We start from the raw sequence: 14,130 nt of genomic DNA on the forward strand, positions 1-14,130 counted from the left end.
AGTGTTCTCCGTCTGTCCTGCTGACTCCTCACTACCGAGGCAAGAGCTTCCTGAACGTTCTTCCCAAGGCCCTGTGAATGATGGGTTTTTCTGTCGTGAGTCTGGCTGCTCAGAAGAGGCCCTGGCATCGTTCTCTTGTTCCTTCAGATGGCTCTTTCCCGGGCCTGGGACACTGTCCTCGCCGTCATGCAGTAATCAGCACTCTTTCGGATACTCAAAGGGACCTTCCGCAGACGCCCAGGGTGCTCTCTCTCTCTCTGTGTGGGTCTCTCCTTCGTGGCACACTGCCCTGCGCATCCCTCCTCGGTCCCCCCAGACCCTGAGTTCTGTCTCTTCGGCTCGGGGAGTGGGTTCCCCCTTCCTGCCTCGTGGTCTAGAAATCCTCTCAATGGCAGCAGGGCTGCCTCTGTTTCTTCTTCATCTCTCTGGAATGTCTGCCCTTCGCTGCCTGATGTCCGATGTCTTCACGGTTACCATTTCTCACATTTTGTCCGTTTTTTTTTTTTTTTTCCTCACGAATAGTTGTTTCAGATGGGAACATAAATCTAGTCCCTGTTACTGGGTCTTGGATGGAAGTGGAAATCCTCAGACAGTTTTTGGAGGCTGAGGGCAGAAAACTCAGAGCCCAGACATGAATCCTGGTGATGACATCTGAGCCCTGGATCAAACCATGCCTGAACCCGGAGATCTAGTGCAGACAGTTCAGCTCTAGGAGGCAACAAATTCTCTCTTCTGTTTCACGCACCTGGGCCGGGTTTTTCTGCCCCCGACTACCCCCGGCTCCCTGACTATGGCTCCCTGAAGGTGAGAGTCGTAGGGAGCACAAGACTAGCGCAGCCTGGGACACGTGTGGGGGACTGAGTGAGCTTGATGTGCTTCTTTAAGGTTTATTTCTGTATTTTGAGAGGGAGACAGAGAGCGGAGACAGAGAATCCCAAGCAGACTCCATGCTGTCAGTGCAGAGCCCGATACGTGAGATCATGACCTGAGCCAAAATCAAGAGTCGGACGCTTAGCCACCGAGCCACCCAGGCGTCTTGGGTTTTACACTTTTGAAAACCCACCCTGACCGGGTGAGGAACGTGGGCTGGAAATCCTGCCAATGGCAGGGCTGCCTTTGTTTCTTCCCCACGTTCCCCACTCTCAATCCTCCAAAAGTTTCTGAAAACGCTTGAAATAAAGCCCAGAGTCCTTAGCATGGCCTGGCACCGCTAGGCCTCTGTCTGTCATTCCCCTCTTCGGCCTCTTTCCCCTGCTCTGGCCCTGTAGTCGGCCAACCCATTCCCACCCCAGGGCCTTTGCACCTGCCGTGCCGGCTGCCTGGGCTGCTTTCCGGTGGGTATCTGCACAGTTCCACAATGCACCTCGTGTGCCCCAGGACCCCCAGTAAGCCTTGCCCTGGCTGGGGTGGCCCCTCAGGGGCTCCCGTGACCCCCAGAACTTCCTGCACAAGGCCCTCCTGTCAGCCCACCTCTCCCAGACAGAGTGGGGGTGGGGCCCAGTCCCAGACCTCCAAACTGCTCTCTCCCGCACAATATCTCCTTCCGGCAGAGAGGATGGGTGGGGGAGAGAGAAGAAAAATAATTACTTCTCAGCCTCTAACCTTTCCGGCAAGTGACTCGGTAATAAATAATCCCCACATCCCTCCAGTGTGGTCCATCAGCAGGAGTTCCTAATTACTCCAGACTCACTTTGAAACCACTTCCAGTCCCACTTTCAAATAAATAAAAATTTAGCGTGGACCGGAGCAGAGACCCAGAGGCAGGGCCCTCCACCACCTTCCGCGGGTGTGCCCGGAGCCGGGTTGGGGTGGCACCACGGGGACGTCCCCGCCCCACGGCCGGCCCCGAGCCCACGGTCAGGGGAGCTGCTGGCTGCCCATCACATCTCTGACGCTGGGCCCGGGACCCCCTGTCACATTGCGGGCCACTGCCCGGGCCCTCCCGGGGGCCTGCGGCACTGCGGTCCTGGCCCTGGGCCCCCGGCCCGGCACGGGGGCGGGCGTGCCAGCCACGGCCCCTCCACCCCGGTCCGCTTGGGCGAGCGCCCCCGCCTGGGCCTCGGGTGTGTCCTCCGTAAATAAGGCTTTTCCGATAGCGACCAGATGGTGGACAGAGAGGGAGACCAGGCCCTGCCTCGCCAGCCGCGCCAGCCGCGCCTGGCCACCTCCACTCAGTCGCATCGTGGTCCGCTCCCTGGTTGTCCTGAGCTGCGGGACAGGAGGGAGCCCCCGGCTGGCCCCACCTGCTGGACACGGGAGGGCCGACCGCAGCGGGGGCCGCCGACATGGACACGGGGGAGGCGCGCGCGGAGCAGAAAGTCCTGGGTGCTGGGCGGCGGGGGACAGCGGGGACAGGACCCACCGCCCACCTCCTCCAGGTGTTGTGAGCTGAGGTGAGGGTCTGGAGAGGGTGTGGCCCGGACGCCGGGAGGGTGCGGAGGGCAGCTAGGTGTGTGCGGGGCCCCTCAGCCAGACCCTCCACGGGAGGATTAATTAAACCCTCTCACTCTGGCGAGCGATTTCTGCTGACCTCGCCAGGCCGATTCATATTTAATTAGCCTTTGGGAGGAAGGGAGGCACTCGTTACCCTACTCTGTCAATCTGTCTGCACCAGGTCTTGGACAGACGGCATTCTAGGGAGCAGCTCCGGGGTCTCCTGGACTGGGGCGGGCCCCCCGGCCCCCAGAGCCAAGAAAGGTGTGTCCCCACCTGCATTGTGACTGGGTGTGGGGGCCGCCCTGGCCGAGGCCTCTTAGCCTGAGTTGGGGTGAACAGGGCGCGGAGGGCGGAGGGCGCCCTTCACGAGGCGGGGCAGTGCCCTGAGCACCATCACCGCATCTCCTCCAGCAACCCTGCCACTCTGGGCACCCCCCCCCCGAGGCCTGGTGCTGACTCGTGGGGGAGGAGTATGGGGGACCCGGGATTTGGGGGCGGCTCCGTGAGTGGTTGGGGATTGGGCCGGGAGGGCCATGCTGCCACAGGAAGTGCTACCAGACCAAGTGCACAACCTGGGCCACCACACCTGGCAACCACCTCTCAGCCCCGGGCTGGTGGTACTCTCTGGGGGTCTGCCGGCCATCTACAAGGAGCCAGGAAAGTGAGTTTAGGTGAACTCTCCTGGTCTTTCAATTCGATAACAGACCCCACATTCTAAAAGGCTAAGCGAGGGCGCCTGGCTGGCTCAGTTGGTTAAGTGCCCCGGTTCTTGATTTTGGCTCAGGTCATGATCTTGATGACCATGAGATCAAGCCCGGCATCCGGCTCAGCACAGAGCCTGCTTGGGACTCAATCTCTCTCTCTCTGTCCCTCCCCCGCTCATGCTCTCTCTCTCTCTCTCTGTCTCAAAATAAATAAAAACTTAAAAAAAAACACTTTAAAAAGTGCTTTAAAAAGACTTTAAAAATATTTAAAAATAGAAAAGTAAAACTAAATAAGAAGCTAGATGAGCCTGGCAAGCCCGTCTGTGGAGCAAGCAATCCGTGCCAGCACCTGCGACAGCTCTAGAACATCGACCCTCAGTAAACTCTCGAGGGACGGAGACCTGGAAGGCTGACTCAGCCCACACCACCGCCTCACGCAGGGTCCCCCTCAGCCCGGCCCCTGCCCACCTTTCGGGCCAAATCCTGGCCGCGCCCCCACCACCACTGAGCAGACTGCCACCCACACCCAGAAAGCCCCTGGACCTTTGCACGTGCTGTGCCTCGACTGACAAAGCGAGCAGACCCAAGAGTTTTCTAGTTTGACTCCCCCTATTTCCTGGAGGCAGGCAGGGCTTGCTGGGTAGAGGAGGGAGAGACCTGAGACCCCCCCCCCCCGGGGCACCTCCCTGGGGCAGATATTACCCAGTCGGGGTGACAGCCAGCTGGGGCAAGACACCTAAGGTGGGCTGGCACGGGGGCTGCCCCCCAAGCCCGCAGCCGGGCACACGGGCTGACTCTGTGAGGACCTCTCTCCCCCATGTTGGCAGGCGGTGATGAAATTTTTAAATAAGGCAAAAAAATTAAAACTCCCTCGAGTTTTATTAAGTAAGGATGCAGCAAGGTAATTACAAACTGGCTTAATTAAAACCCACCCTTGGAAAGCACCGGCGGGTGGCCCTGGCAGGGAAGGAGGACGGGGGGCGGGGAGTGGCTCCCTTGCGCTGAGCCTCAGTTTCCCCAGCCATAAAGTCGGCATGACGTTAACAGCTGGCCCAGGAGGGCTGTGGGGAGCAGGGAATGCAGTGCTCACGTGCTCAGAGAGGCCAAGAGCCTCCCTTGAGTCACACAGCAGGGACTAGCTGGGCTGGACTAGACTCTTGGGAAGACGGGGGCTTCCCTTCCAGGCCTGTGCTAGGAGGGGACGGGCAGGGAGGGTCGCAGAGCCCCTGCCCTGGGCTGCATCCAACAGCAGGGTCTGGTCCGCACGGGGAGCTTCCGGAGAAGGTGATGGCGGGGCTGAGCCTGCAGGCCGTGATCGCCGACTGGATGGGGCACTTCCTGCACGGGGGTGGGGGGGGCGGCAAAGGCCTGCGGGTGGGGTGGGGCAGGGGAGGAGGCAGCGAGGCGTGGGGAAGGGAGGCAGAGGACGGGGCTGGCTCTGCCCCTGCCTCTCCCTGACAGGGCCCCAGGAGGACGGATGGGGGCCAGGCAGCACGGCCTGGGCGGGGGTGGGCAGGGGGTCCTCGGGTAGGGCCTCAGGCGTCCGCGCACCCGTCACTCCCCGCGTTGGGGCTGGAGGGGACGAAGTCAGGACCTGGGAGGGGCCTGGCGCCCGGGGCCGAGAGCACACCTGGGGGGCCGGGGAGAAGCAAGACAGAGACAGAGGGGAGACGCTCACCCAGGCCCGGTATTACCCTGGCTCGGCCCCTGGCCAGCTGTGCGGCCTTGGGAGTGTCGTCCGGACCCGAGCGTCAGTTTCCACATCTGTCAAGTGGGGAGAAAGCCCCCCACCTCCTCGGCTGCTGTGAGGGTGTTAAGCACCCAGCACACGGTTGGGGCCCTGACCGGGGCCCTGCCTGCCCGCGCATCTCCGGGACCCTAGAGCCAGCCCCAAGCCCCACCCCCAGGACGTTCCCTCCGCCACCCGCAAAGGCTCATAAACCCCTAGCTTTGATCTGTCCTCATTCTGTCCGGCCAGCAGGAAGAGACAGGGCTCCTCCCAGCCGGCCCCTCCATGTCTCGCCTCCCCACCCCGCTGCCTCCATTAACCTCTGCACCCCGGGCGGAAGGGACAGCCTCAGCCCCGGCCCGTTCCCAGGGTGGGGGCACCCCAAAGGTGGGGCTTCCGGGGGGGGGGGCACAGCCAGCCTGGGAGAGGATCCTGTTGTGTGATGTGGAGGGGCCAGGAGACAGCCTCAAGGGTCACCACCCGCGGGCAGCCATCCTGAAGAGCCTGGGGCCTGGGGTCGCCCGAGGCCAAAAAGACCCAGGCAGGCAGTCCTACCGCTGAGGGTGACGCCGACGGCCTCAGCCTGGGCCCCCAGGCCCGTGCCCTTGCCCAGAGCCGGGGCTGGCCTGTCACCGCCGCAGGGGCCAGTCGCCTGCCGCGTGAGGGCCGCACTTGCCGCAGGGGAGCCCCCGACCAGGAGAAAGCCTGCAGAGTGCGTGTTCTCGCCCGTGCTGCCCCGGCCATCTCCGGTGGCCCCCCAGTATCTCCCTCCGCGGCTGGTGCTCGCGGGCTGGCATCGGCATCTGATGCCCCTGCTGTGGGCTCACTGCCGGGCCTGCTGGAGACCTCCTTGTGCTGGCCTCCAGCCCGCCGCCCTGCCCCCACCGTGCGCCCTCCCTGCACTCTTCCCCAGCATGCTTCTCATGCGGGTCATGGTGGCGTTACCATTGCCCTCCGAGGGTGCGGGGCTCACGCCCCGGGACAGGTCAGTGGGCTCACCACCTGGCCGCACCCGGGGGCTGTGCCCTGAGCACGCACCGTCCACAGAGCCCCGGACCCAGCCGGCTGAGTCTCACGCTAACACACTTGGGTCCCCTCCACTGGCCCGCCCCGGGGCAGCTGGTGGCTGGACCGAGCCCGCAGCTTCCCAGGGGCCTCTGCACTCCCGCTGTGGCGCCCTCGTCCAGGAGAGGCGTCTGTAAATGGGGGTGCACCCCTCCCTCTCGGGGAGGACAGGGGGATGCTCAGGGGTCTCTCCCCGTGGTTCAGGGTCTGGAAGCACAGAGACTAGAAAGCAGTGGGCATGCGCTGACATTGTAAGCAGGGTGTGGGCAGAGCTAGGAGGGAAGGGGCCTGGCAGGTGCTGTCTGGGGAGGGACAGTCACGGGCCCCGGAAGCCGTGTAGGCTCGGTGCTGGGGCAGGATTCCAGCCCGTGATGGGGGCGTAGGGGTGAGGCAGGAGGGACAGGAGGGAGGCTGCTGGGAGGAAGGGGAGCAGAAGGGACAGCAGGGCTGCCTGGCCCGGTGCCCTCATCGTGCTCTCATGGGAGCCTGGTTCTGGCTGGCTTTGCCTCTGCTGTGTGACCGTGGACAAGGGCCTGCCCCCTCTGGGCCCCCCGTGGTCCTGAGTGTGAGCTCTGTGAAACTACAGCCCCTCTTCTCACGGGAGGGTGAGCACTGGGCCTGTGCACGGGGGTGCTCCCCACGTGCCTCCCAGGTGAGCCCCCCCCCCCCCGCCTCCCTGCCCCCGCCGGTTCCCACACCCTCCGCTCCCCCCACGCAGCTCCGTCTGGAATCGACACATTTCCTTCCGCGAAATGATGCATGTTCCCCCGTCGGGTTTACAAATAACTTCAAATTTTACTGTTTTCTTTCCCTAATGAATTCTCTGAAACGTGTTACAAGCTGCCCGGTAATGAATGTGGAACCTCGGCCGTCTCGGCTCTGGTGCTCCGCCTGCCTCCACCAAGGTGCCGCAGAATTAGCCCTCGCCGCACGCGGCTCGCAGCCCTGATGCAACCTTGTTTAGTGCAATTGCTGGGAATCCATTATATTGACAATATCCATTTGTGTAATTCCTGCATTAGGATTTTGCGCTAAACTGTGTTTGAAAGCCACTGCTGACCCTGATTACCTCTTTAATTGTGCTTAAAAATCCAGATTAATTCAGAGGCGAAGTTGACCGTGCTGGGCAGGGGCCTTGCTGGGCCCGAGCAGTGGACGGTCCCCGGGCTCCCGGGGGTGGCCGGTTCTGGAGGCTGGGCTCTCGCCCTCAGAGCTGCAGGAAAACCCCGGAGGCTGGGCGGGTGGACAAGAATGACAGGGGCCCCCAAATGCTGAGGGGCGCTGGCCGTGTGAACCCCACCTCGCTCCTGGCGGTCACCGTGACGCCCGTGAGTTAGAGCGCATTCTTCCTAGGTGAGGAGCCGGGTCAGAGGCCGGGCAGGTCTGGGTGTCCCCTCCAGAGAGGTGGGGAGGGCTCTGCACGGCCACTCTTCCTGCCCCTCGAGGGCCTGAAGGAGGCTCAGGGGCCCCCGCCTGCAGATTCTGGGTGCCCGCCCACACCGGGGACAGTCGCCAAGGGGGGGGACATCCACCAGACGTGGACACCCATGGGATGAGCGAGGACCCTGGGGTCTGGCTGAGCCAGGTCCACGTCTCGGCACCTCCCTGACTGGCTGAGACCCTTCCCCTTCCTGGAAGAGACCCTTCCGTCTCCCCATCTGGACAGCGGAGTCCAGCGCGGGCTGGGAGGCCCGTCGTATGTCGTGAGATAATATGCGCTGGTCCGTGCCCGGCCCTGGCGGACACACAGTGGGCGCTAAGCCAAGGCTTGCTGTTTCCGCGGTTACCTTTCCCTGTTCCGTCCCCCTGCGCAGGTCTCCAGGCAGCGTGCGGTGAGGTGCTCACGTCCCTGGTTTCACACCGCGAGGCGTCTGTCCCTAGAGCACATCAAATTCCCTGGGGCAGGGTCAGAATTTCCATGGTGGGCTCTGGGGGTTCAGAGGAAGGTGCGAGCACCCCAAAACCCTCAGGCAAACCTGCACAGGACCCCCATGTCAGGGCCCGGGGTCTCCAAGCAGCAGCCTCCAAATACGCCTGAGACCGGGGGTTCTGGTCCAGCCCAACGCCAGAGACAGGGGAGTGGGGAGTGCCCGCCCTTCGCCCTGTCTGAGCCCAGCGTCTGTGTGCACCAGATGGGGACGGTGAGGAAGGAGATCACCTGAGGACGAGACGGAGGAAATGCTCTGGACCCTGAATCCAGCGCGCACACGACTGGGGTGACCTCCCCAGCCAGCTTTCCCCGGGAGGCCCCTGGGTGGTCCAGCTGAGGCTGACCCCCCCCCCTCCCCATTGGGCGGCCGCAGAGTGGAAACTGCGGTCCAGAGGTAGCCCCACCTTGGGGCCACACCACTCAGTCGCGGCGGCAGCCTGTCCCGCGGCAGGGCTCTGGTGTCCGGTTTGTGGGCCAGGCAGGGGCACCCCACAGCCGTCGGCGGCCCCTGCGCGGGGGGAAGCAGAGGCGGGCGCTCACCCACCCGCAGCGCTGGGATCAGGCCTGCGTCTCAGCGAGGCCAGGGGCCCGTCGCCCGCAGGCTGCACGCACACACGTGCACCGTTGGAACCCCTCCGCCCAGACGGGATTCCCAGACCACACCCCCGCGCACGGCGCGCCGTCCCGCGGTTCCCGTGCCTTTGCAGGTGCACGCCGCCGGTTCCAGAACACCTCCGTCCCCCCACAGCGGCCCCACCCCGCCGCGCCCGCTCCCCGTTCCCCTCAGAGCGCCCAGCTCCAAGCATCCCCCCCGACCTCCGCGAGTCTCTGTGGACTTGTCCTCGCCGGGCGCCGCCTGCGAACGGAGGCCACGGGGCTTCCGTCCGCGATCCCCGCTGCGACACGCCCCTGCGCCCTGCTCCTTTCTGCGGCTGAGAAGTGCTCCGTTGTGCGGGGGGCATTCTGCGCTCGCCCGCTCGCCCGCTGGTGGGCACGTGGGCACGTGGGCGGTCTCTGGTTCGGCTGCTGCTCGGGGTGCTGCGTGTGCAGCTGGGTTCTGTCTCGGGCACACGCCGAGGGCTGGAACTGCTGGCTCACGCACGTGGCGGCTCACGTGGCGGCTCACGTGGCGGCTCTGGCTTTCACCGGCGGAGGAACCGTGCCGCGCTGCCACCGACGGTGCACGAGGGGGCCGGCGCGTCCGAGTGTGACGTCCTCTCCCGCCGGGGTTTTGATCTGCACTGCGCACCAGCTCGTGAGGCATCGCTTCGTGGCTCACGGGCCGCTTTTTTACCCTCTTTGAAGAAATGTCCTTTCAGAGCCTTTGCTCGTATTGAAAGTTGGGTCACTTGTCTTTTTTACTGTATTTTCTAGGCACGGGTGCCGTATCAAATACGTGATTTGCAGACGTTGTCTGCCGTTCCGTGGGCTGTCCTGTCCCTTCCTCGGTGATGTCCTTTGAAACACAAAAGCTGTAAATTTCGATGACGTCCAGCTGATCCTTTTTTCTTTTGTCGCGGGTGCTGTGGGTGTCCCAGCCAAGAAGTCATTGTCTAAGCCAAGGTCGTGGACGCTGGCGCCCACGTTTTCTCCTGAGACTTTCGTAGCCTCCGCCGTGGCGTGTGGGTCTCCATACAACGTGAGGCCACCTTTCCCGCAGGTAGGGAGGGAAGCTTCCGTCTCGCAGCTGGAAACCCAGTGTGCCTGCCCCGTTGGCTCAAAAGGCTGTTCCCTCCCTACTGGACAGTGTCAGTGCCCTTGCCAGAGGCCAGTAGACAGCAAGTGGAGGGGACACTTCTGCAGCCCAGGTGCGAGCCCCATGGCTGTCCTTATGCTGGTACCACTGCCTCGTGATTGCTGTAACTTCGTAATAACTTCGATTTTTATTTATTTTTTTGAGAGAGAGGGAGAGAGCGAGCAGGGGAGGGGCAGACAGGGACAGAGAGAGAAGCCCAAGCAGGCTCCACACTGTCAGCGCAGAGCCCGACATGGGGCTCACGAGCCGTGAGATCATGACCTGAGCTGAAACCAAGGGTCAGACGCTCAACAACAAAGCCACCCAGACGCCCGTGTAATAACTTTTCAAATCTGGACACACGAGTCCCTCTCATTGTTTCTTCTTTTCCAAGATTATTTTGGGTTTCTGGGCTCCTTGAATTTCCACACGAATTTGAAGATCCGCTTGTTAATTTATGCAAAAAATATGTATAAGTAAATAAAAACCAGGATTTTGATAAAGATTCGCTGAATCCGTGGAAATCACGGAGCGCTGACATCTTTTCCAATCCACGAACACGGAGTGTCTCTTACGTTGGCGTCTCCGGTGTCTCACAGCCTCAGACCACAAGGTTTGTGCTTCTTTTGTTAAATTTGTCCCCGGGTATCATCATCACAAAAACCCTCTGGCGTTGGTGTCCGCGAGGGGGGTAAAGCCAGTGCCATGCGGCCGCGGTGCCGGCCAGAAAGAAGGGAGACACTCGCTACGGTGGGGAAGCCCTAGGGAGCAGCTTAGCCGGGCGGTTCTGGCCTGGGTCCCTCACAAGGAGTAGGCCGCCTTCCGGGGCCACCCCGCCGTGGGCAGGAGGCCTGGGTCCTGATGCGGGAATGCTTCCGGAGCCACCTGGCTTCCCCCACGAGGGGCCCGCGGGGGAGAGGGAGCTGCAGCGCCCCCAGAACCTCGTTCCGGAACGCACGTGCTGTCTTTTTTTTGCCACATTCTCTTCCTTAGATGCAGGTCACCGAATGCAGCCCACTCCTGAGGGCAAGGGACTTCGTCCCCACCTTTGTGTGGACGTGTTTAACACCACCGCGGGCAGTGGCCTCCGGGCCTCTTGGCTCCAGACCTTGGGTCGAGAGCTCCGAGCCCCGCAGCGGGAGAGGCTGGAGGGAAGCGAATCCCGGGGGTCTTGGGACAGGACCGGGACCTTCGGGGCCACCGGGCGCCCACCACCGCCCGCGCTGGCCCAGAGCAGAGAGCGGCTCCACCCCCAGGCTCGGGGGGCCGGGGGTCCACCAAGCATCACGAGGGCCGTAGCCATTCTCCTTCACACGTGCACAGCGCTTTACAGTTTGCAAAGCAGTTCTCCAGAACAGCGACAGAATCACCGAGCGCTGGGTCTGTCCAGTCGTCACTGTGGTGACACTTCACTGTTTATAGACAAGCAAATGGCCCAGACAAGGAATGCGCACCCCTCCCCCCCACAGTCACGCAGGGGCAGCCCCTGAGCCCAGGACGCACCTGCCTCCCCGTAGCTCCCATTCAGAGATGGGGGTTCGTCCGCAGCCCCACAGGGTCCTCTGCGCGGCCCTCTTCCACCACCTTAAGAGCCCCGGGGTCAGGGACGAAGAGAGAGGGAGGAGCCCCTCTGGCCGGTGGTCCTAGTGCGCTGGATTCTGCGTGCTCAGTGACTGCGCTGTCCCCGCCATGGAGAGCGGGCCCCTCCCTGGGGTAAGCTTGCTCCCGCATCCAGAGGGACCCCGAGTTTGCCCTGACCCACACTTCTCTGCTCACCTTTACACATGGGTTTCCAGACAAGGCTCGGCCCGCCCCCTGCAGCCGCTACCGATTCTCCCGGGCTCGGTCCTCCCACCCTCTCCCGCCCCCACCCCCCCCAGCCTCGCCCAGGCCAGGAGGCCTGTGCCAGGAAGCACCTCCGCCCCCCAGAGTTATTTACTTTCCTTAATAACCTTTTATGAGGGGCCTGCGTGGCCTTCAGGAGCGCGGAAGAGCCCGCGCGGAGGTCATCCCTCGGATGTGATTTTATTAACTTAAAGTCGGCCCGAGGCAGGTGGGGCGGCGGCCCCTCCCCCGGGCTGGACGCCCGGCCGTCCTGCGGCAGGCGTGGTGCGGCCCGGCCCGCTTTAATTAAACCCTCGCTCTGCCCGCGTCTCCGACAGGCAGGCAGCCCCCGGCGGCTCGGGCACGCGGTGCCGCCACCTGTCCGCTCTCCGGCGCTCCCTGCCCACCTGCCTCTCGCCCGCACGCCCGATCTCTACAATTGAATCAATTTCCTATTTAATCAAAATCAATCAATTTTATTTAATGCTACAGTTAATCGATTGTATTGAAGTATAATTTATACGCCGTACAACGCTCCCACTTTAAGCATACCGTTCGATGAGTTTTGACAACTGTATACACTTGTGAAGCATCAGCACGGTCCAGACGGGACGGCTCTGCCCGAGCCACACGGGGCCGCTGAGCGCTGGAGACGCGGCCGGTCCGAACGGAGGCGAGCGTGCATGTGAAACACACGCCAGGTTTCTTAGAGCGTCTGGGGAGAAAACTACACTGTCTCACCAATGATTTCCATAGCGATCAGGTGTTAAACAGTAACGTTTCAGCACACTGAGTTAATACAGTGTAGTATTGAAATTAACGTGCCTGTTTCTTTTTGCTTTTTGAGCGAGTCCGCTGGCTCCTGTGACGTTGCTATTGGCCAGCGTGGGTGCAGAGCACTCCCTTCACGCCAGAAAGTTCCGAGTGCCCTGCCCTCCCGCTCTGCCTGACCTGGGCACCGTCCCTCCGAGCCCGTGTCCCACCCGTGAGATGGGACGAGGGCATTGCCCCCCGGGCTTCTCTGTGTCTGCAGGGCCCCAGCTCTGGGTGAGGGCACTGCACATGGGCACCACTGTGCCTTACTGCCTCTGGCTCACTCTCCTGGTCAGTTCCAGAGGAGGGGGTGCTGGGATGCTGGGGACAGGGACACCCCTTGCTCTCAGATGCCCCAGAGGGAGGGAACGTGTTCACTGATAGCGGCTGCAGACAGCCCGCGAGCAAACTCCTACAAACCTCTCCTACGGCACCCACCTGGTGTCCCTGGCCCACGCCCGCCCCACTCCTGCCTGTGACCTTTGGGGCCCGAGCTGAGGGCCCATGTGAGCCCCGAGTTTAGTCACACTGCACCTGTGAGGGCAGTTTCAGGAGGAGCATCGCCTCCTTTGAGGAGAGGCTCCCTAGGTCACGGCAACACGGGCACCGGGACCGGGGGTCATCGCAGACACGGGCACTGGAATGGGGGCTTCACCCAGAGGCTCTGCCCAGCCAGGTACAGGGGTGGGAGTGGGCACGAGGCCTCCCCACTTTATAAAAGCTTCTCTACCTGGGGCCATAGGGCACCCGTCTGGGGCTCCACGGAGGTCAGGACGGAGGCCCCACGGGAAAAGGCCAGGCCTGTCCTCGGGCAGGAGCGTCTCCTGTGATGGCTCTGTAGGGCACTGAGCGAAGCGTCCGTCCTCCATCACTGGCAGAACACGTGCACAAATACGGGGGTGGGGTGGGGGGAGGGCCTTCCAGAAAGACACACGGAGAGAGAGCATGGGATTCCAAGTCACCTTGGGCCACCCCGTAGAAACCACAGATTGGGGCGATAATCGCCGACGATGTAAGACATAGGGGGGAGGGGGAGGGGTGTCCCCACTGTCTCTGGGCGTCTGCCCACGGTGACTCAAGCCCCCCACCTGGATCACAGAGTCCCCACAGCACCTGGCCCGCATCAGGAGGGAGGGCCGTCCGACCAGTCACTTGCCTGGACTGTTTGAAATGTCGGCTTCTCGAAAGACAAAGGAAGCCTGATTCCCGGCCAAGGGAGGCCAGAGAGACAGGCGGAGATCCCACGAGTGTGGACTGGATGCAGGGTGGGCGGGTGTGCCAGCAAGGACGCCGGGCAGGGCGCGGAGCTCGAGTGGGGACCGTGCGTGCATGGCTCGCCCCTCCTGGGGCCTGGCTGGAAAGGCAGTCTTGGGCCTCCCACGCTGGCCGGGCCCAAACCTGCATGCTTTTAGTTTTTAATCTTCTGGACAGTTTTATTGATGTGTAATTGACTTCACGTATTTAAAAGGTGTCTTGGTGGGGCGCATGGGGGCTCAGTCAGTTGAGCTTTCGACTTCGGCTCAGGTCATGACCTCACGGTTCGTGGGTTCGAGCCCCGCGTCGGGCTCTGTGCTGACGGCTCAGAGCCTGGAGCTGCTTCGGATTCTGTGTCTCCCTCTCTCTCTGCCCCTCCCCTGCTTGTGCTCTCTCTCTCTCTCTCTCTCTCAGAAATAAACATTAACGTTTTAAACACCGCCACCCTGTTTTCCAAAGCAGTTGCGCCATTTTCCATTTCTGCCCACAGTGCCACAAGTCCCTTCCATGTCGTGCCTGACCCCGGCTGTGGTCAATCTTCTTTTTAGCCACTCTAGGACGTGTGCAGGGTGGGGTGTCTCAGTGTGGGCGTGGCGTTTCCCTGTGGACAAGGCTGTGAGCATCTTTCTGTTCTTTGCCA

This window comes from Leopardus geoffroyi, chromosome E3 (assembly GCF_018350155.1).
Source record: "Leopardus geoffroyi isolate Oge1 chromosome E3, O.geoffroyi_Oge1_pat1.0, whole genome shotgun sequence".
Taxonomy (NCBI): domain Eukaryota; kingdom Metazoa; phylum Chordata; class Mammalia; order Carnivora; family Felidae; genus Leopardus; species Leopardus geoffroyi.